The following is a 23,133-nucleotide window of genomic DNA, read 5'->3' on the forward strand; positions in this document are numbered from 1 at the left end:
GTTTACTTCCTGTTAGGTTAAAGAACGTGTTTTCTCGTTTTATTTTACGGTACATAATGTGGCTGATTGTAGCTATGTCATTTTACACAGAATATAAGTGTTCCTGGCAACCCTGGAACGCATCGCTTCAGGGCGGGATATGACGTCACAAATGCAGTCAAATGTTGTGTGTGGTTGCCGGCATTCAGGCGGCAAAACGGGCTTTTTTGAACGACTGTATCGCCGAAATGACGCACCAACGAGAAAAATGTTACTGAGAAAAGTTGTTTGTTTTGATGTGCTCTATACGTTTCCGTGGTCCGTGGGCGCCATTAAAATGACACCCTGTATATTGTACATGGTGGTAAAGATCTGAAATACTGAGTGTAAAGATAAATAAGAAATGTAGAACACTGTAATTGGGCATTCGCCTGTTGTGTTTAGTAATAAATAAATAGTAAATAGTAAAGATTAGAGAGAATTCCAGGTAGGAATGTGTTCCGTATTTTTCACAGGGACGGCAAAGCAGGGTCTCAGAAGGGGCATTTTCCTCCCCCCTGCCCACCTCTAACTACGGGCCTGGTATCCGTATTCTTTGGCCTACTAGTAGATTATACATTTCACAACAGTAGATTCAGAAATGACTTCATCTTTTGGCCAAATCTACTCTGGTAGATTATACGAGCGATAGCAATATTTCTTGGCCTACCAGGTAGATTATACGGAGGGTGATGTTCATCGATAGTTAATTTTTCATTAAGGTAAAAATAAGCAGTGTTTAATTAATGTTTTTAGCTTAGCTTTATTAAAGTAATTAATTAAAGTAAATAACGTTTACTTTTTTACTTTAACGTTTAATTAAGCTCTATCACGTATAAGCTTATAATAAATATCAATTTCTTGGTAATATTACTGTTTAATAGGAAGGCAGATTTAATTGTTCCTTGAGTCGTTAAATTAATGCCCTATTGTCCCCATATCATCACAGAGTCAACCCAATGCCCTAAAAAAATAAGGTCCGATATTCCCCACTGGAGAAAAAAATGAATGGTCCCTGTCTCCCTCTCCAAGATGCCTGCAGAGGAGATTCGAACCTGGAACTTCTGGAACGACAAAGTGCTGTCAAATCGTATCGGGAGATATTGTGACTTTGTTCTTGTGCGGATATCTAATTTCACCCCAGAGTTAAGTCAACGCTAACTTTCATTATATATATATATATATCCGAACCCTGAGTGCATAAGAACATATCTCCGGCTAGAGAAGAGCTAACATCATGGGTAAACTGAATAATGTTCCCCGTCACAACGTCGAACCCGGTACGTTGTAGTCAAGCCAGGTTGTGATTTTTACTGTCACTGCAACGTTGTGCCGAAGCCGTGTTTGCAGGAACCAAGGGCATTTCAGTTATTGGCGTCTATAACGTGGGGCCCGAGAAGCTTGTTGGATCAGACTGTATCTGTGGCCGATGTACGCAGAACGGTGAAACTAAGTGTCATTGCCCGAGAAGATTGTTGGCGCACGTTGTGTCCTTCCCCGAAAGACTTAGAATTGTGAAACTTTGTGTGCAGAACGGTGGAACTTTAGTGTCGTTCAGGAAGACTTAAAACTTGAAGTGTGAAGTATTCACGCGAGTGTAATGAACAGTGAGTTTAGTGGCAGAGTACTGAGGAGTAGATCAAAGAAAATCATGGACTCGCGAAAGAAGTGCAGTTGCTCTGAAGAAAGGGGTGACGAAACAGATCACTTCCAGTGTTGCCGATGTTCGTTACACTGTCACTTCACTTGTGATGGACAAGATGTAGCCACGGTGGAAGGTGATGTCGTGTGCAAGGCTTGCAGGTCTGCATCCAAGCAGTGCCTATTGCTATCAGCACGCCCTCCATCGGTGATGTGGTACAGTTGATTCTGTCTCTAAAAGAGGAACGAAAGCAAGAGAAAGAAGAAGAAGAAGAAGATAAACGAAAGAAAGAGAAAGATGATGAAGAAGATAAGCGATGAAAGAGAAACAAGATGATGAAGATAGACGAGAAAAGGATAAACAATCTCTGCTTCAGAATCTAGCCGATGAGCGTAAGAAATAAAAAGATGAGGAAAGATGAATGAAAGAGAAACAAGATGATGAAGATAGACAAAAGAAATAGAAAGAAGAAGAAGAAAAGAAGCTTCAGGCTAGGTTGAACTCTCCTAGCTCTGACAAAGAAATTATGTGAAACCGGGATGGCTGACTTTATGCAAGAAAAGCTGAAACTCGTAATCGAGAGGGTAGTGGTGATTGAGGAATCAGTGAAAGCCTATACAGAAAAGATTCAAGGTGTGGAGGATAAGGAGAATAGGTTAGAAACTCAGATGGAGAAGGTTGAAGCGAGTTTGCAAAATGTGTCCATATAGCACAAGAAGATGGCTGAGGACACAATTGGAAAGGTGGGTCTACTAGAAAGAACGCTTAGAAAGGAGATCGCGGACCAAACAGGTTTAATGGTGCGGAGAGTAAGCGATTTGCAAGAACGTTTTGAACAACTTCAAGTTCTTCCACAGACTTCCATTGTTGAATCCTCTCACTCCTCTCTAGAGTGACGTAATTTGAATCCAGATGCTCCTGAGTTTTGGCAACCTAATTTATCCTGTGAAGATCCTCATCTAAGGGAGATAGCTTCTCTAGAAAATATAAAGAGGACACGTGAGAGATACAGTTCCAGTGAGTCTCCACCTAGGAGGCGAGCGGGATTTAAGATGCCCAGGATGGCAGACATTGCTCATATCCCTAAGTTCAAAGGGGACATTGAAGCGCAGTCCGCAGAAAAGTACTTGCGAGAACTGAACGTTAGCTTCGAACTAATGCAGGTTCCTGGACATTATCGTCTAGAACTCTTATCCCGTGTTTTCTCTGGAAAGGCAGGACATTGGCTGGCGGCAAACATAGATAACTTCCAGAATTATGCAGACTTTTGCAAGAAGTTCCGCGAAGAATTTGCTTCCAGGAAAGCCAAGCAGCGACAATTGGCGGCAGTACGAAACAGGAGGGGTTATACGTCAAAACATCGACGTAAAAACATCGACAACAAAAACATCGCGTACATTTCATCGACAGTACAAAACATCGACAGCACAAAACATCGACAGTACAAAACATCGACAACAAAAACATCGACGGTAAAAACATCGACGACAAAAACATCGACTTCAAAAACATCGACGGCAAAAACATCGACAGTACAAAACATCGACGGCAAAAACATCGACACCAAAAACATCGACAGCAAAAACATCGACGCCGAAAACATCGACGGTAAAAACATCGACAGCAAAAACATCGACAGCAAAAACATCGACGGTAAAAACATCGACGGCAAAAACATCGACGGCAAAAACATCGACACCAAAAACATCGACGCCAAAAACATCGACACCAAAAACATCGACGCCAAAAACATCGACGCCAAAAACATCGACACCAAAAACATCGACGCCAAAAACATCGACGGCAAAAACATCGACAGCAAAAACATCGACGCCAAAAACATCGACAGCAAAAACATCGACGGGAAAAACATCGACGCCAAAAACATCGACGGGAAAAACATCGACGCCAAAAACATCGACAGCAAAAACAGACACCAAAATCATCGACGGCAAAAACATCGACACCAAAAGAATCGACGGCAAAAACATAGACACCAAAAACATCGACAGCAAAAACATCGACGGCAAAAACATCGACGCCAAAAACATCGACGGCAAAAACATCGACACCAAAAACCGCTATTTTTTTGTCATTAAAACTGTTAATTTATAATGCAGTCACGTTTTATTATTATTGGAGGAAGGCGGAAAGTAGGAGGAGCAGAGTAGAAAGATGGGGGTGAGTAATAGGGTGGAAAGTAGATCGGTGCTAAAACTTCAACTCGCCCAGGTGAAATTTATATCTTGATTCGCTTCATGAATAGGATTTAGTGTTATGATAATAGCATCATGAAGCTACAGCTCTTCTTTGTTTCGACCAAACATGCCTACATTGGTCGATCTTGTTTTTAGATTTCTTATCAGCCATGGTTGTTGTGCAAGAGCGGTATTTTCATTGATTCGATAATTTCGGGCTGCACGCGCACCTTCTGACATCAAAACAATATTATTATTAGCACCTGATTCTTGCCCCAAAGCTCAAACAATGGAATCGTAAACAATGCGAAGTGTCATGTTTCCTTCTGCTGCTTTTAACTTCATAGACGGGATAGTTGTATGCTCGTTATATTGTGGATGTGGAAGAAATGTTCCTTTATGACTATGGTACGAACCGACTGAGGGCCCCTTTGCTTTACCTCCCCCGCCCACCTTCACACAGCAGACCCCTTGTGACAGCGACTGGACAGAAGCCTTCAAAACATCGTCTCTCACAAACATATCAGGGTTTATCTGTAACTGATATCAATTCTACCAGTCACACCAGAAGGGTTTCTAGAATTTTTGTCACAAATGTAGATTGTGCATGAAGGGTTTTTAACAAACAACGTGTTTTATTTTTTAAAATACACAGCCTTATATGAACTTAAGAAAATAAGGAGAATAATTTAGCTGTAATTTTTTGCTAGTAGTTTGTGTTAGACATAAATATACAGGTTGTCGCCATACACACAGGCGGATATAGAACTTGTTTCTGAAATGATGTCCTCCTGCATCCACATATTTATAAGAAATTTTCACTAACACGTATCAGTTCCTCTTTCGAAATTGCTTCAATTTATTTCTTCATATTTTCTTTCAATTCTTCTGATATATGGCTTCCGGTATAAAACTCGCCACGATGACGTTAGAAATATGTCTTTCTTGTGCAAGGCGTCTGAGAGATTTCTGAGGAGTATGTTTCAATCATGTTCCAACGTTGTCTATTTTATCCTCAGTAAGCACGTGCCGTTTTACCTTAACAAGAGCAGACCCCATTTTCCTAAATTTGTTCACAAGTAACAGATCACTGTCTCTGTGTGAAACAGAAACATCTGGTAATTCTGCTGCAATACGCATTCTAACTTCACTACAAGAATTCCTAATGACGTAAGAGTCATATATAAAAATTCCTTGTTTAAAATTGTACGGATAGCGTGGCATTATTAGATTGCAGAAAGAACTGGTAATACGTAAACTAAAACAAAATAATCTAAAACACTTGTTAACAATTTAACACTTCACAAACACGTGCAAACTGGACAACAGCTGTTTGGATACTGAAGCACGGACGTGTCCAATGTCAAGGTCAGCATACAGTTGTGGGTTTAAATGCCGGCAGATGTGCTCTTACTTTCCGACGCGCTAGCCGCCGCCCAACGGCCACCTCGGCCGTGAAAGGTACGACGTTATGAAATCAAGGAGTTAACAAACTATGAATTAGAAATATTAAAATTGAGTTCCACACCTAGGTAGTCTGGCAATAAGACTGTTGCCTTGTAACCAAGTGTACCCGTGTTCAATCCCTGGTGGGGGTACATTTCGTTAAGTGGCTCGAATTCCACTATAAAATACTGCAATTTGTGCAAGAGTCAGCACGCTTGGGCAAGTTAATGCTCTTCGGAGTCTTAGCAGAATGCCTACATTCCCCAAGCATGCTGATTTTTGCACCGTATTGCAGTATTTAGTTGGTTGGATTTATATTAACCTCATTTCTGAGGTCAGAAAATAATTTGTGCACTGTCATAGTAGGCCATTTCGATTCCAGCATGTGAAAGCAGAAGAGCTACATGTGAAGAGAATATTAAAATTATGATTTATTAATTTCTAAATTAAAGGAAAGCTTTATTAAGGACACTAAGTGATGTGTTAATTGGATTTGGCCGTTTCAGTTCAGAAAGTTCCGAATTTATGAACTACGGAAAGCTACAATCCTACGCCGCTCACTACTGTTGTGATATGGAAGGGAATTAGCAATAAGAACCCTTCAGCAACTGCTTGCAATGGTTGAAACGTTCAAAATTGCCTTTAACGAACTTTATAAGCTTTGTGTTATTCATCAACAGTTAAATGCAGTGGAGGGCGATTGGGTTACAAAACTTTGGGGGGGACAAACAATTTACTTTCTCTTCGTACATACGGTTTAGCATAATGCGGGGGCAAAAGCGGCAAAAAGTGGGGGGGGGGGCATCTGCACCCCCATGCCAACCTAATCGCCGCCACTGCACTAATCGAGAATCGAAAAGTTGTTCCATCCCATAAAAATAATATCCAGGACTATTTTGTTAAATAACTGTTACATTTGAGGGAATAAATACAGCACTCAACCTCCAGTTACCAATCCCATTACGAAGGTAACCCATGATTTGCTGCAAAGTAGAAAAATGTTCTTTCACATTTAACTAGAGGCGGAGATTATGGGGACGTGGAGGGACAGTTGCACCATCTCATACATTTTGCCACATTTTCTCTCGCACTATGCTAAACCTTATGTACCAAGGGAAAGTAAACTGTCCTTGTCCTCCCCCTCCCCCTCCCCCAGTTTTGGAAACCAATCGCCGCCACATTTAGACATAATTTTGCCACGCATTATCTATTTTTATGTTTGACGAGGAATTTCTCTATCCACGTTCATGGGTGTAACTTGGAATCTAACTTTAGGGGGTCACAATCGAACTTGCCGCTCAACTTTTTTGGGGAGGATGAAAAAGTTTTCTAGGCCATAAAAATAGCGTCCAAGATTATTTCTATTTTGTGAAACAACTGTCACATTTGTGAAATCATAAAAATTGCTCCTCTGGCCCGAAGAGGTCAATAAAAGTACCATTGACTTGTACATTTTAATAAACCTGAAAATTTTAGACGGCCAATGCCCCCCTTGCTTCCGCCATTCTCATTTGCGAAAGCAGTCCTCTTCTATTGCCTTCACTTCAGTTACTTTTGTATTTGAGACTATTTCCTGATGTCAAATATTTACGGAAAGAATTTATGACTGTCGTAGCATTCGCACAGCAAGCCCATCTTGTTACAGATAGGATCTTTAAAGGAATAAGTTTCTATCCTGCATCTCTTAAGATGCTTTCGAAGATACCATGCCTTGTTGGACTACTTGCAATTAAGCTATATATGTATTGCATTATTAAAAAAAGATCACACTGTTTAAATTATATGTGACTTTAAATTAATCTCTCAGGTTCAGATTCAAAACAACTACACATAATTTATTAATTTCCAAGTATGAGCCATTTATTCGCCAGCCATATTAAGCTACACAGTTAACCGGCGCCCACCCAGCGTCGAATAACATGGGTACCTGGGGGAAACCCTGGGGGGTAAAGGCGGTCAGGGGCGTGATGCTGATCACATCACCCCCACTCACGACCGGATCAAGAAAGTGTGGGGCGTTACCCCCACACCCCCTATACGCCTTCATGGCGTGGTGCTATGCACAGGGGAACACTTTATATTATAACTGCAATAAGATTACATTGCATTTCTAAGTAAAGGATTAGGGGAGACAGTCGGCCACCTTTGCCTCCCGTGCGCACGCCTATGAAAATGAAGCTTAAAGGTTCGTTAGGTGTTGAACGTTCTCCTACTTATAAAAAAATATTTTCGCACCTGTTACACCTATTCCTAATAATGGTGATTCAATTTTTGTAGCAAGTTTGGTGAGTTATGATTGGCCAAATGGAAGTTTGTTAATGGAAAATATTGAGTGAGAAAACTTCTAGTTTTTCCTATTTTTGGTCGAAATGCGTCTAACCTACTATATAAATCTTGGGGAGAAGGGAGCCAGAGATGTTTTGTCCCCTAGCCCGCCTGGAACGCCGTCCCTGATGAGGTGGACATAAGGGAATAAGAGCGAATATTCTGAGGGAAAGTAACTCACTAGATTGACAGTTTGATTCAGATGGTCATTGATACCCATCACTGTAACATTTGTAAGAGTGCAGTGAAAAATTTAAAAATACTTTCAATCACCAATTACTTTATTTGCAAAAGAAACTAATTTTTCCAATTGTCTCTGCAAGAAACGCAGTGTTACCCTGTAATCAATGGGTCACGGGTTCGATACCCAGTGAAAGCACATGGTGGTTCAGATCCTATTTTAAACTTTGGGTCCAGTCCCGATTAACTTCTCTGTGCATAAAGAGGACTTAAAACTATTATTATTAATATTATTTTATGGGTGCACATGTAACATTGAAATTTTCGGTATTTGGAATGTTATTTATTTTGTCCTGTATATTTATTTTTAGAAACTGAAATATGCAATTCGTAGTTTTATACAATATCAATTGTTTGCAAATATATTTATAACAAAAAACAATATATATATTTAATCGTAATAATTGAGGATTTGGTGTGTTAGACCTTTAATTTAACTTATATCAAGATCCCGGTCTCTGGCACCGTGGGCGATCAACAAGAAAATTTTTCTCGTGTGACCCACGAAGGGTTAATCGGAACTGAACCTATAGTTTAAATAATCCATACCACTGTGCCACTTTCCTCCACCGGGGATCGAACCTCGGACACCTTGATTCAAATACAACAGCGGTACTGATACACAGTGAAGGCGCTTCGTCGTGCGACACCCGGGGAAAATGTCTGGAGAGGAAGGGGGCAAGACAATATTGCAAGGGGGCAGTTATATTACTTGCACACGGTGTGTACCAGTGCATGAACCGAAAGAAAGTCACTACAGAAAAGTCAAGTTGTACCGTGCGTCCATTTCGATCTGCAGCCGAGAGATCGGGAGAAGCGTGGCGGGCGGCGCTGACGGAGATGCCGACATTTGCGGCCTGTAATGCCCGCTTATTTTTATAGACATATGCAGACATTTATATAAATATTGCAAAACGAGCACTAACCTGTGTTATAACACGCAAAAGTTCTTCTGTAATTCATCCAAGTTCTGCTCTTATATACACAAATAATTACGCTATAGAAACGATGTTAAGAGCCACAGATAATAAAGCATTTTAATCATAGTTTTGACCAGTAACGTCCTGTTTAAGTTTATATCCTTGAAAGAGTTTTGTGGCCATGGGAATCGTTTGGAGGTTTCGAATGTGCAACACTGTATCAGGATTACACTGCAGACGATACCTATAAAAGTGAATGGTTCTCGTGAGCTTCCTTGCAATCCGAAATATCCGAGCTCGAGTTTTTTGTTCCTTCGCGACTAGATGAAGACAGAGTTGTAAATATAGTGGCGAGCAATGTAAACCAAGAGCGTGTTAATTTCGTACTGTGCGCAAGAGTGTTATTCTTGGTTACTTGCAGTTACTTGTTTGTGTTATTGTAGTGTGTATGTGTGACGTGTCAGTGAGACGATTGGAATGCCAGCCGCAAGATTCACGTTAGAACAAAGATTTTTTATGTATGACACGTACGTGAAAACAAACTCGTGTCGAGACGTGTGTAGGTAATTTGTACAGAAATTCCCATGCGTTTCAACTCCACACAGAGATACGGTTAGACATCTTGTCCTTAAATTACGAGAAACTGTATCGTTAAATTTTAAAACACCTAAGCAAAAACGACGGATTCTAACCGAAGCAAAACTCGATGATATTGGTGCAGCGTTAGAACGTTCTCCAAACAAACCTCTACGCCGTGTTTCACAAGAGGTGGGCGTGTCAAAATCATCGGCACATACAGTCACTAAGCTACTAAAATTAAAACCATACTCTTATAACACAGGTTAGTGCTCGTTTTGCAATATTTATATAAATGTCTGCATATGTCCATAAAAATAAGCGGGCATTTCAGGCCGCAAATGTCGGCATCTCCGTCAGCGCCGCCCGCCACGCTTCTCCCGATCTCTCGGCTGCAGATCGAAATGGACGCACGGTATATTGGTCCTTTCGGTCTCCTGCGTCTAATAAACAAGAAATAACAATAGTCGGTGGTCTTTTCATGTTTCACACGGAGGAGCCTTCCTTTCCCTTTCCCCCGACCACAAACGCTGCCGGCGAGAAGTGATAAATGGTTACCAGAAACTAAACAATCACGTTCACTGCGCAATCTCATTGTTTGTAATTTAATCAATAATAATAATAATAATATTAATAATAATAATAATAATAACGTCTTTATTGAGAGGGCGTGTTTCGGCCTCGCGGACCGTTCTTAAAACAATGACCATTATACATTGGTGCACTATAAGTTGGCAACTTGAGTTGGCTCATTACACATTGTTCGTTTCACTGAAACACTTTATAATTTAGGGTAGCCCATCTCAAAATATTCGGGATTAGATATGAATTTATTAGTGTGGATAACTTTGTCAAAAAATGATTTTCCCGTCGATGTTTTTGCCGTCGATGTTCTTGCCGTCGATGTTTTTACCGTCGATGTTTTTACCGTCGATGTTTTTGCCGTCGATGTTTTTGCCGTCGATGTTTTTGATGTCGATGTTTTTGATGTCGATGTTTTTACCGTCGATGTTTTTACCGTCGATGTTTTTGCCGTCGATGTTTTTACGGTCGATGTTTTTGATGTCGATGTTTTTGCCGTCGATGTTTTTGGCGTCGATGTTTTTACCGTCGATGTTTTTGATGTCGATCTTTTTGCCGTCGATGTTTTTGATGTCGATCTTTTTGCCGTCGATGTTTTTACCGTCGATGTTTTGCCGTCGATGTTTTTGCCGTCGATGTTTTTGATGTCGATGTTTTGGCCGTCGATGTTTTTGATGTTGATGTTTTTGATGTTGATGTTTTTGCCGTCGATGTTTTTACCGTCGATGTTTTTACCGTCGATGTTTTTGCCGTCGATGTTTTTACTGTCGATGTTCTTGCCGTCGATGTTTTTGCCGTCGATGTTTTTGCCGTCGATGTTTTTGGTGTCGATGTTTTTACCGTCGATGTTTTTGATGTCGATGTTTTTGCCGTCGATGTTTTGTACTGTCGATGTTTTGTACTGTCGATGTTTTGTACCGTCGATGTTTTGTACCGTCGATGTTTTGTACCGTCGATGTTTTGTTGGCGATGTTTTGTCGGCGATGATTTGACGCTACACCAACAGGAGGTACTCTCGGCTGATCCATGAGAATATGTAGAGTTATGATTGGAATGTGTATGCAGCATACCGAGACCTGGCAGATCACTTCAGTGAAGAAGAAGTGATAAACTTAATTGTGGGGCAATTGCCTTATAAGATACGAAACCTTTCTTTTGCTTACGAGCCCAAGTCAATAGATGATCTCACTCACTTCCTCAAGAACTTCGATATTTACGATGATCCTGAAGCGTGGAAGAATAGGGAAGAATTGAAGAACAAAGAAGCAAATGGGCAGAAAAACTTTAAGGTTAGAAATATCCCGAACAGGGAGAGAAGATCTTGTGGGAATTCACCCAGGTGTAGACGAAATAGCGACGGAGAAAATCCCCTGAGAATAAATTCTTGGAGGCCTAGAATGAATTTTAACAGAAATTCTAATCAAAGTCAGAGAAATGGAGATTCGAGGGTAGGAAATTCAGGGAGGAACAGCCAATCTCCTTCCAGAAGGAACTTTTCTCGAAACCGATTTAGATCTATGGAACCTTCAGAGGCCAGAAATCGTGAGCTCACGTCTGAACAAGAAGAAGCTGTTGCTGCGGCCCTTGAGTTTCCTCGCCGCAAACAAACTTGTCTGGATGTACCGTTCCACTACACTACACTACACTACACTACACTACAGGAACGAGACTGCCTGGAAGATATCCAAGAGTTACAAGTAAACTTCCACATGACTGAAACAGAAGAAGAGAAGCTGAAAATTGAACTGCAGTCTGTTAGGGAGTCAAGAAGAAGGTATAAATCTCCCATAGTTTATGCTAAATTATTAGACATTCCTGTAACATTACTGGAAGTGAGTGTTCGATCTTAAGTCATGCCGTTGGAAGAAGTTATCCATGAAGCTACCTGGGATGAAGATCCAGAAGGTACCAGAGGTTAGACTTGTTGATTTCTCAGGGATTCTTAAGAAGAGAGTTTGTGGGAGCAGACTAGCAGAATTGGAAATTGAAGAAATACGCTTCAGCACAGAGGTTTTTATTCTAATAGGATTCGGCACAAACCTTTTACTAGGAATGCCTTTCTTGGAGAAGCATGGAGCGGAAATCAGTTTCCGTGAAAACAAAGTAAGTTTGTACTTTGGTAAGTCTCAAGGAAGCGAGCATGGGAGTCCACTTAGCATTGAAATTGTGAGGTACGTCCAGCGAATTCAGGAAGAAGAAGATAAATGGACTTGTACCTACGCTGACTAAAAGACTGAGGTCAGTACTGTGGAATTGTTGACAGATTCCCAACGCTCGAGGCTATTAGATATTCTGTCTAAGTATCGGAAGCCTTTTTAGAAAAGCCAGGAACAATGACTGAAGTAGAATGTGAAATACTGTTAACTAGTGCCGAACCAGTTTACAGAGCGCCCTATTCAGTGCCTCTCTCCAAAAGAAAAGCTCTCGAGAAAGAATTAAATTTATGGAAGGATTGGAATATCATCCAGCCATCAGTCTCTCCATACCTCAACCCTCTTTTGGTTGTTGATAAACCAGACGACAGTGCTAGGCCTTGTTTAGATTTCAGAAAGCTCAATGCAATTATGATAGTGCGTAAGAGTTCAGTACCACCGATCGACGAAGCACTTCAAAGGTTCAAAGGATCTAAATTCTTCACCAGTTTGGATCTAACACCAGGCTACCTACAGATCCCTTTGAAGTCTGATTGTAGAAAATATACAGCTTTCTCGTACAAAAGGCAGACAATATGGAGTTCCTCAAGATGTCTTACGGCTTGTCCAATGCAGTGTCGACATTTGTTTCAGTGATGCACAAAGTTTTCGGGCCAGAAACATAAGATTATTTGACTGTTTACATTGATGACTTGTTGATTTTTGATTTAGATTTTGAAATTCATCTAAAGCGCATTGAAGAAGTCCTGTGGAAGTTGAATGAAGTTAGTCTTAAAGTTTAATTGCGAAAGTGTGACTTCGTGAAAGGACAGTTGATCTATCTAGGATACCTTATATCTAGGGACAAAATAAGAGTGGACCCCAAGAAAAATGAAGCCATACAAAAATACCCTCAACCGAAATGCAAAAAGGATGTGAGGAAGTTTCTAGGACTGGCGAACTGGAGGAGAAAGTTCATCAGAGATTTTTCTAACAAAACAGAGCCAGTAGTAAGATTGATGTGCAAATCTGTGAAGTGGAATTGGGGAGAAGAACAGGAAGCCTCCTTTCAAAGAATGAAGGCTGAACTAGTTTGCACTCCCGCCCTAGCACAGCCTGATATGAATAAGGACTTCTACCTACAGTGTGATACATCTATCAAAGATTTAGGGGCTATGTTATTTCTAGAAAATGGAGAAGATAAAGCTGTGGTACAGTATGCAAGTAGGAAGCTGAAAAAAATGAAAAGCATTACTCCATTCTCGAATTAGAGTGCCTTGCGATACTGTTCGGAGTGAACAAATTTGATGTCTATTTGAAAGGCAGACGATTCAAAATTTATACCGATCACCGAGGACTCGTGTGGCTTCAGAACTCTAAGAATTGGAAATGCCGACTAATCAGTTGGTCCTTGAAGCTTCAGTATTACTCGTTTGAAATCATTTATATAAAAGGGAAGGATAAGATTGTACCTGACATTCTAAGCAGATATACCATCGAGGATTTCCAAGGATGCATAGATCCGGTAATGTTCCATGTAAATTTTATCTGGCAAGAGAGAGAAGAATCTAAGGAGGCCACAGAATGGGTAGAAGCTCAGCAGAAAGATATTTTCTGCAAACCTATCTTTGAAGTAATGGCACAAAGTCCTGAAGATGTGTCTTTAGTGGAGGCTAAAGTCCAGAAACTATACAAAGTTCATGGAGGATTACTTTTCAGGAGAACTTCTGGAGACAAACTATCTTGGAAACTGTGCGTACCTTTCGAGTTCCTGAAGAAGGTTTGAGGACAACCATTGTAACTTAGGACATTTTGGTGTGGGCAAAACCGTCAAGAGACTTAAGATGAGATACTTTTGGCCCTCCTTGAAGCGAGATGTTTCCTCGTTTATTCTGGACTGCTTGACATGTGCTAAAACAAAGATGGATAAGTTGGGTATAATAAAGGAGAAACTGAACATCAACCAGAAGAAACCCCATGAACTTCTATCTGTCGACTTAATTGGAAAATTACCTATTTCTCAAGGGTACCAATACATCATGTAACTGGTGGATGTAGGAACTAAATTTACATTAGTTTACCCACTTAGAAGAGGCACTGCTAAGAAATAGTCAACCCTGTGGAAAAAGGTTATCTCGCTCACTATCCTAAAGTGAAGGCTATTCTGTCAGACCGAGGAATGCAGTTTAAGTCTCAGCTGTGGAAAAGTTACTTGGACAGGAAGAGTATTAAGTATTTTTAAACTACTGCATGTCATCCGAATAGCAACACAGTAGAGCGTATGAATCAAGAGATACTGTCACCATGAACACCAGAGTTTGTCCAGACATAAGTTGGCTCCTCAATAACTCTATATCAGAAACAACAGGGTTTGTTCCATCCGAGCTATTCTTAAACCGTCCCATACCACACCAAGTTATGGATAACTTCGACTGGCCTACTAATGAAGAGGACTCTAATTTCCCTAAATGGGAATTTTAATTATTCCAGGCAAAGTCTAGAGAGCGAGAACGAAACAAGACGAAGAAGAAGTTTAAGGTTAAGGGAAATGCATTCGTTCTAAAGGAAGGTGATTTGGTTTTGGTGAAGAACCATGAGCTTAGTTCAAAGAAAAACAGGACGATAGCAAAGTTATTTGAAGTGTACCGTATATATGGTAGAAACAACACGGCTATGATAGTGCATCCCAATACCAAGCGACCTGCCGACAAGGTAAATTTTAACAATCTAAAAGTGTTTAATTGTTCCCAGATCGAAAGTAGGAACTTGTTGATGACGTGAAAAACTAAATTATGGACTCTTAGTGTATAAGAAAAGAGCCTAGTGTTGAGTAATATTTAGTGGACTCTTAAGTGTGTTGACGAACATATAAAAGTCAAGGAAGTGTATACTTAGTGGACTTCTAATAATTAAAAGACTGTGACTAACATATTATAATCTACATAAAGTGTAGTGGCGAATATATAAAAGTCAAGTGTAATATTTAGTGGACCATAATGGAACATTGTTTTGAAAATTTTTTCTAGATTCTCATGAAAATGAAAATTTAGTCGAACTCTCAAAATTTTTCCCCAAGAGAGGGGCAAATGCAACGATCCCGCTAAATCGTTACAAAGTTACGAATTTGTTCTTTTTATTGTTGAATAGCATTGTGTAACCTTATCTGTTTTGTTATCGCTTCTGCATAGGATTTCACGGCTATGCTTGGTAGAGGAAGAAGTTCTACCATACTCATTAGGGAGCGTTATTGTTCTAATAGTTCATTGTTAACCTGTACAGATGGCACTCAATGTTAAGCAGCGCTCTCGTAGTTCGCGAGTCCACGAGAGGCGCTGGCGCTGCGCTCAGAATTGTATATAAGCAGCGACGCGGCTCCGGCCAGTTAGTTATGTGTTGACTCTTCGAAGACTCTTGGTCGAGCTCTGCTCCCGTAAATAGTACAGCATTGCTAGTACACGGGTGCTTAAGATTACAAGAGGGCTTTTTAAAGTGATAGCAATATTTCTCGGCCTACCAGGTAGAACATACGCATTGTTCTAAGCTACGGTTTAGCTCGTGTATATAATTACTGTTGGGAGACGGCCTACTAGTAGATTATACGAAGGGTATCCGTATTCTTTGGCCTACTAGTAGATTATACATTTCACAACAGTAGATTCAGAAATGACTTCATCTTTTGGCCAAATCTACTCTGGTAGATTATACGAGCGATAGCAATATTTCTTGGCCTACCAGGTAGATTATACGGAGGGTGATGTTCATCGATAGTTAATTTTTCATTAAGGTAAAAATAAGCAGTGTTTAATTAATGTTTTTAGCTTAGCTTTATTAAAGTAATTAATTAAAGTAAATAACGTTTACTTTTTTACTTTAACGTTTAATTAAGCTCTATCACGTATAAGCTTATAATAAATATCAATTTCTTGGTAATATTACTGTTTAATAGGAAGGCAGATTTAATTGTTCCTTGAGTCGTTAAATTAATGCCCTATTGTCCCCATGTCATCACAGAGGCAATGCCCTAAAACAAAAATAAGGTCCCATATTCCCCACTGGAGAAAGAATTGAATGGTCCCTGTCCTCCCTCTCCAAGATGCCTGCAGAGGAGATTCGAACCTGGAACTTCTGGAACGACAAAGTGCTGTGAAATCGTATCGGGAGATATTGTGACTTTGTTCTTGTGCGGATATCTAATTTCACCCCAGAGTTAAGTCAACGCTAACTTTCATTATATATATATATATCCGAACCCTGAGTGCATAAGAACATATCTCCGGCTAGAGAAGAGCTAACATCATGGGTAAACTGAATAATGTTCCCCGTCACAAAGTCGAACCCGGTACTTTGTAGTCAAGCCCGTTTCTGATTTTTACGGTCACTGCAATGTTGTGCCGAGGCCGTGTTTGCAGGAACCAAAGGTGTTTCACGAGAGAGGCAAGACCATGACGATACCACACATTACCCCGAAGGCAATTTCAACTCACCGCTGCCGCTGCTCGATTTCAACTGTCCGTGAATTCAAACAGAGGAACTGCCCTCTGTTGCGTGTTGCAGAAACTACAAAACCTTTTACTCAGAACTGAGCGGACAACCGCAAAACAACACTTGGTGGAGACTTGTAGGATTTTCGGTAATTTATGAATAATAAACAAGCTTTCTACCGAAGATAACTACAAATCTCCCCTACCTCACGAAAAAATTTACAACCTTCAAACATGAAATTGATATAAAACCATATTTTAACAAGCATCTCAAGTACATCAAAAATAAATATGCAAAATACACCCAAATATCATATAGAATAAATAAAGATGCATGCATCCCAAAAATTACATAACAAAATTCAATTATTCCAATGTGATAAAAGAGATATTATCACAGATAAATTATGAAAATTTTCACAAAAAAAAGAATCCTGATTAAAATTTGTGACCAACTTAGCACGAAACCAATATACATCTAAATAGAAAGCGCATATAGACATATATATATAATTAGAATGCATAATGAAGTCAATGAATTTCAATAAATAACCAAGAATGAATGGAATATTATGATTTCTCTTGATAAACTTTTGAGCATACCAATGCCGACTCAGCATGATAAAAATATAATTTATCATTATAAAGAAGCTGTAATAAATGTGTACCAAAAAAAGAAGACCCTTAATAACTATGTTACAATGCCTTCGTGAATTGAACATAGTTCCGGCTTGTTAACACTATAATTCCATTTCCATCTGAAGGAACTGCAATCTTATGTAGAAACGACATGAAGTAAATAAAGTAGCGCTGATCCATAATTTACTTATTATGCCAGATAATACGGCGAACTTTATTTGGATGAATTTTTTCCTCGATAACGACATGAAAATAAAAAGAATAACCAGAAATTAAAAGGCGAAGAGAGGACTTTATAGGAAAGTGTGAGGAAAAATAATTCAATTTGAATTGAAAGGAAAAGGATTGCGCACCTTTACACAATCGTTAAGATTAATATATATTTTACAATACGAAACTATATGAAATGAAAATGGTATTTATCTCATATATGACATTTGTAATTCCAAGAAATTTACATTTTCAAAATTTATAACAAAGTTTCAATTGTGCTCCGAAGAAAATCATGATAAATGTATTTGCAAACAAGAAAAAAATATTATAGAGAGCAACAGAACAAAATAAAGAATATCACAATACAAAAAATACACTATTACCCATCATCCTAAATATACAACAAAGCATTATACTAGCAAAAAAAATCCAAATGATGATGATATACCTTTAAATAGAATACAGATAACAGTATATGCTTAAACATACCTAGGAAAATCATACATAGACCTCTTTTGAAAAAAATATATTGAGACCATTACAATTTTAGTTGTGCGTACGCAACATTGAAAGTATTTTCCTGCAGTATCTTACTATATGTTCAGCCTTATGGCAATAAGTACAGGTTAAGGGAGTTGAAGTTCTATTTTGATGGGTTTGTACGTGTTCCACTAACCGAGAAGGTGCTCAAAGTGGTGGAGAAGAACCGAATTGTTGTCTCTCATATGCATTCTGAATTTCCATTGGGGAAATTTCTTGAGCGACAATCATAAGTTCCTGCATGGAACGTGGGCCTGAATAGAAAAGCAAACAATCTGTGGTAATAGCATACAAAATAAAGGTCACCAAGATGGATTCATTACCATTAAGAGCGAGAGCTTGTACTGAGTCATTCACATCAGAAAAATAAACCGATAAGGTTTCGTTCGAATGTTGGGAACGTTTAACATGCCTCTCTACCAAAGATTAATGCAGAGACATGCAACAGATTGTCGCCAAATATGAACTTTTAGGTCCCACCAGGACATGGGAGACGCCAAGGCAGAAAGCCAAACTGAGTGACAGGTTCCGCGTGTACGGCGTAAAACATTACGCAATATCCAATGCAACTGAAACTGTTATGACACCACCAAACGTTGCAATGATTTCAAGTTAAACAAAACATCATGTGTTCGTCCGTCACAATACGGAATATCATCAATGGCCAGATTCAAATTGCGAAGATCCATATTATATTCAGGAGAATGTGCGCAAGCTTGATGGACCAAATTTGGTGGTGCGACTGTGAAGCATTCGCAGAAGATATTGGCGTGGGTATTGAAGTTGATACAGTGACAGATGTACCAGAAGTACTAGAACATTTGTTGTACCAAGAGAATTCACATGAGACTGAGGAGTAGGATAAGAATACAAATGTGGAAAAGGAGAAGCAGCCAAAGAAGAAAAATAAGGGCCTAACAATGGTGGAGGTTGTGGATAGTTAAAGGCGGAGGAAGTGGTTTGCGAATAGGTAAGAGAAGTAGTGGTTTGTGGCAGAGCAAAAATTTCCTCTTTAGGAGGAGAATCTGCTTGAGGAAGCATAATCCCCCCCCAAAAGATTATTCAACGAAAAGGGAAAAGGTAAGGTGAAGTTACAAAATTCAAATGTAAACAAAAATATTTAAAATAAAAAAAATTGAAAACTGAATTATTTTTTTTTGCAAATGCAATATGAAAAAAATCTCCAATATCAGTCTTCTATGCCACAAGTTATACGCAAGCAATAAATTACCAAAAGGTAATGTGTAATTCAAGTTGAATTTTTTTTCCAAAAATCAAGTTCCAAAATTCAAGAACTGCCCCGCAAAAATTTTAAGAGAATTTGGTCTGATTCAAAAATTATAAGTCGGGTAATTTTATCAAGAATAGTCTGCTGCCATGAATTTTATTACGTTCCATTTGCGTGGTGTAATAAAGAAAAGGGAAGCTGCTACAAATTACAAAGAGAGGCCTGGATATACATAATTCACGAAAAACGCAGAACGTACAAAATTGCTAAGGTGTGAAGCTATTTACAGCGCCTCAAGAGCTATTTTAAGAACTTCAATAATCTTTGTACAAGGGCTCATAAACAAAGCACTTCAATAGTACTATACAGTATCAATAGACAAATTTCAACATTTTGCGGGGAGGAGGAGCAAATAATAAGTCAGTGTCACTAGTGTATCTTCTTAGTAATACGTAAGTAGGCTGTAAGAAAAGATGCAACGCCAAAAATGTTCCAATTTTGCGTACACACACAACAGTAAGAATATAGACTTTACTTATTCTACCTCAACCACTAACTACAAGACTTCACAGGAATCCCTCATTCAGTTGTTATTTTGTACTAAGGTCAAATGATTGTACGACGATATTCAATTTCAACAACAACAACAACAGTTTTATTCAAGATTCAATTAGCAAGCTTTCTTACTATTCGTAGAACAGTATGATAAGCAAATTTCAAATCAACAATACGAATCGATAAACGTTTCTGCAACAGTTAAGTTCCTTCAAATTTTCACTTGTAACAAAGCTTTGAGTTTTCTTTACTGTAACTTACAAGGAAATATCAAAAGGCGTATAAACATATAGCATTGATGTAACTACATTCGTTGCTTACTGCAAACGACAAAAAAATATGAAAGTGCTTTCTTTGGATGCACACAATTTAGCAATTCTAGAACAACTAACCGTACAAATAAATGAAATGTACTAAAATAGTAATTTCTGCACAGCAAAAATTCCAAATTCAATTTATCTTACAAGCGTTCAACACTTGATTCTCTTAAACATCAATCATGAATGTATCGTGAAATTTCCTAACAAATGCATGAACCTTAGTAAAAACAGAGATCCTTTATATTTTTTAACCAATTAAGAATATCATTGAAACATGCGTGGCATTAGATACTCAAGGAAGGTTCTTTACCTAAAGGGGTCGTTATAACGCGATCAAATAAATTTTTTTTGTGTTCAATCAAAAGTCAGTCGTCGTCGCGGTTATTCAAGGTAACTATTTGGGACGATTTCATTCTTTCACTATTTGTTGTACATTTATCACAGTAAGAATCACTTTAATGGCAACGTGCTCTCACGGTCTCTTTATTCTCCTTCGCAGACTAAAATTACGCAGTGAAGAAAAAAAATATTTATATACGAGCGTAATTTTGACAGATTTTTAGGGGCAATCAAAAATGCTATTTCTAACGTTACGATTGATCCCAGCAACAATATTGAATGAGAACTGTTCTACTCCTTTCTACTAGCACACCTTATCTCAACATGTGCAAATCTCGGGAGAGAGGGAACGCATCACTTTTCACAATTTCGTGGGCACACAAATACAAGAATATAGTTGAGTACCTGTATTATTTAACACTGACGTTCACTGGATTCGTTGTAGAAACTTCCATCGAAAAATCTGCAGTCTGTTTAAATCGCTCGAGAAGAATCCATTGCCCAATTCCCAAATTTTGTGTTCGTAAAATTGTACTTCTTTTTACAAGGCACGTGCCATAGTCAAAAGTTCATATCTGCTTGTCCATTGACTTTACGTACGAGTACATAATACATAATCCCTGGTAATCCTGTATGCCGAGAGAGGCAAGACCACTACGATACCACACAAGATTAACCCGAAGGCAATTTCAACTCAGCGCTGCCGCTGCTCGATTTCAACTGTCCGTGAATTCATACTGTGCTGCTTCGGTTACCTTCTTACATAACATCCAGTTACGTCATACTCCAGGTGGCGTGATTACGACGACAAGAGGAGAAGCACAGAGGAACTGCCCTCTGTTGCGTGTTGCAGAAACTACACAACTTTTTACTCACAAGGGAGGTTATCTAAGTGTCGCCCTCCGATTTCCATGAAACGTGGAAGGTGTAGAGAGGGGCCAAAGGAAGAAATACGTGTTTTTTTTGTTTCGGCTAAAAAACAGTTTTCGGGTGCAAAACCTCCCCTCTAATGTCAAGATGAGGACAAATTGAAGTGGGGATCTGACCCCTGCGTCCCTCTCCGATTTCCATGAAACTTGGCAGGTGTATAGAGGGGCCCAAAGGAAGAAATACGTGTTTTTTGTTTCGGCTAAAAAACAGTTTTAGGGGGCAACCCCCCCCCCCAAATGTCAAGTTGAGGACAAATTGGAGTGGGGATCTGACCCCGAAACCATGTAAATCTGGCATAGGATGAACACGCTCATATAATTGGAACACACACAGCACAAAACTGTAGGATTGTCGGTACCAAACGCAGTGCAATTGCAGAGAGATGCCGAATTCATAGACACCGTTGTTCCCGGATAGGGATGGGCATAACAATAGACGGACCAGAGCAGGGTAATGGAGCATCAAAATAGCCTCACACGGGAACCATAACCCTATCAAGCATGACCTAGATATCATATAGGTGATATCCATAGCCAAGGACACAAGAGGATAGTTCCACAGATAAACACACGGCATGTATAAAACATTTAATACCATCAGAAAGTAACACGAAACAACGTTATGGTAACCGATCTGCCAACACAAAGTAAGGACAAGCACCCATGCATCACATTGAAAACCGCCCCCATTGTTACTTCCACGGTATCAATGTACATACTCGTCACAGTAATGGTACTCCTAAAAAATGATTTAAACATAATGTTCGGTTACACCATGCACATCTGATTACTACCACTGCACCACAAACATCACATATCGGATTACTGTCACCACCAAAACAGAATGCCACCGGATTCTCAAATGGCGGTGGCCTTTCGGGAAGATACCCACTCTTATAAAGTGCGTATTGGAAGACGTGTCGAAACCTGGGTGAGTACAACTTGTTATGTGTGAGTGATTGTAGTTTGCTAATGTTATTGCGTAGGTGGAGATTAATGTCACTGTGTAGTAACAGGACAAGATCGGAAAACAGTCCAACGAAATTTTTCCAAATCCTAAATCCATACACATCTAAAGGTTGGAGAGTGCCAGTCAATCCTTTAGGTATTGTCAACAGAGTAATGTTTTTGTCCCGTGGTGTCACCTCTCGCATAACAATATCACTATGTCCACTCCACGAATCCAATAGCAGAGCACCGAAATCACCTGTGTTTGGGAAGTACAACTCCTTGAGCCAGGTCTTAAAGTGATTTGTTGTCAGTTTCCCCGATGTAGAGGCTGCAATGAACACATTTGCTGGACGGAACAGTGTTCGGTTGACATACGGTCCAATGGTACCTTCAGATTCCTTCAGAGGAGACAACACCTCTCCCGCGGCCGAAATAATTGGTTGAATGGTGTAGCTATGTGTTGTGGAAGCAACAGATTGCACGATATTTTCCAGTTTCTTCGTTCCCTTAATAGCTAGGGTGCGACCACTGTGTATTTCTAAATTAAACCACTTTGATCAGAGTTAAACACATTTCAGACAGAGTACTGTGCAATACATGATTAACAGTATTCACAAAGCCGTCACGTTCGTTCTGAACATGTTCCCCCTTGCCAGCAGATGTGCTTGTAAATGAATTTGGTGACCTTCCGGGAAACGATGTGATGTGTTTTCTTAAATTTCACAATCCAAAACCGTGACTGTAAAACGAGGAAGGTCCAATTCAGCTTTAGTTTGCAGAGCCCATCTCCTAATATCAATATCGTGAATTGGAACCTGTGCTTGCACGGCATCACTAAAGTTTTCTAAAACGTTTTTGG

The 23,133-nt window shown here is 39.4% G+C and overlaps 1 protein-coding gene across 1 annotated transcript in view; it reads left to right on the plus strand.

Moving 5' to 3' along the window:
- LOC145979313 (alpha-tocopherol transfer protein-like) overlaps positions 1 to 23,133 on the plus strand; it is a 105,533-nt gene that overhangs the window by 40,614 nt on the left and 41,786 nt on the right. The gene's annotated exons all lie outside the window — the stretch shown is intronic.

The sequence above is a fragment of the Lepisma saccharinum genome, chromosome 26 (genome assembly GCF_977018435.1).
Source record: "Lepisma saccharinum chromosome 26, izLepSacc3.1, whole genome shotgun sequence".
Taxonomy (NCBI): domain Eukaryota; kingdom Metazoa; phylum Arthropoda; class Insecta; order Zygentoma; family Lepismatidae; genus Lepisma; species Lepisma saccharinum.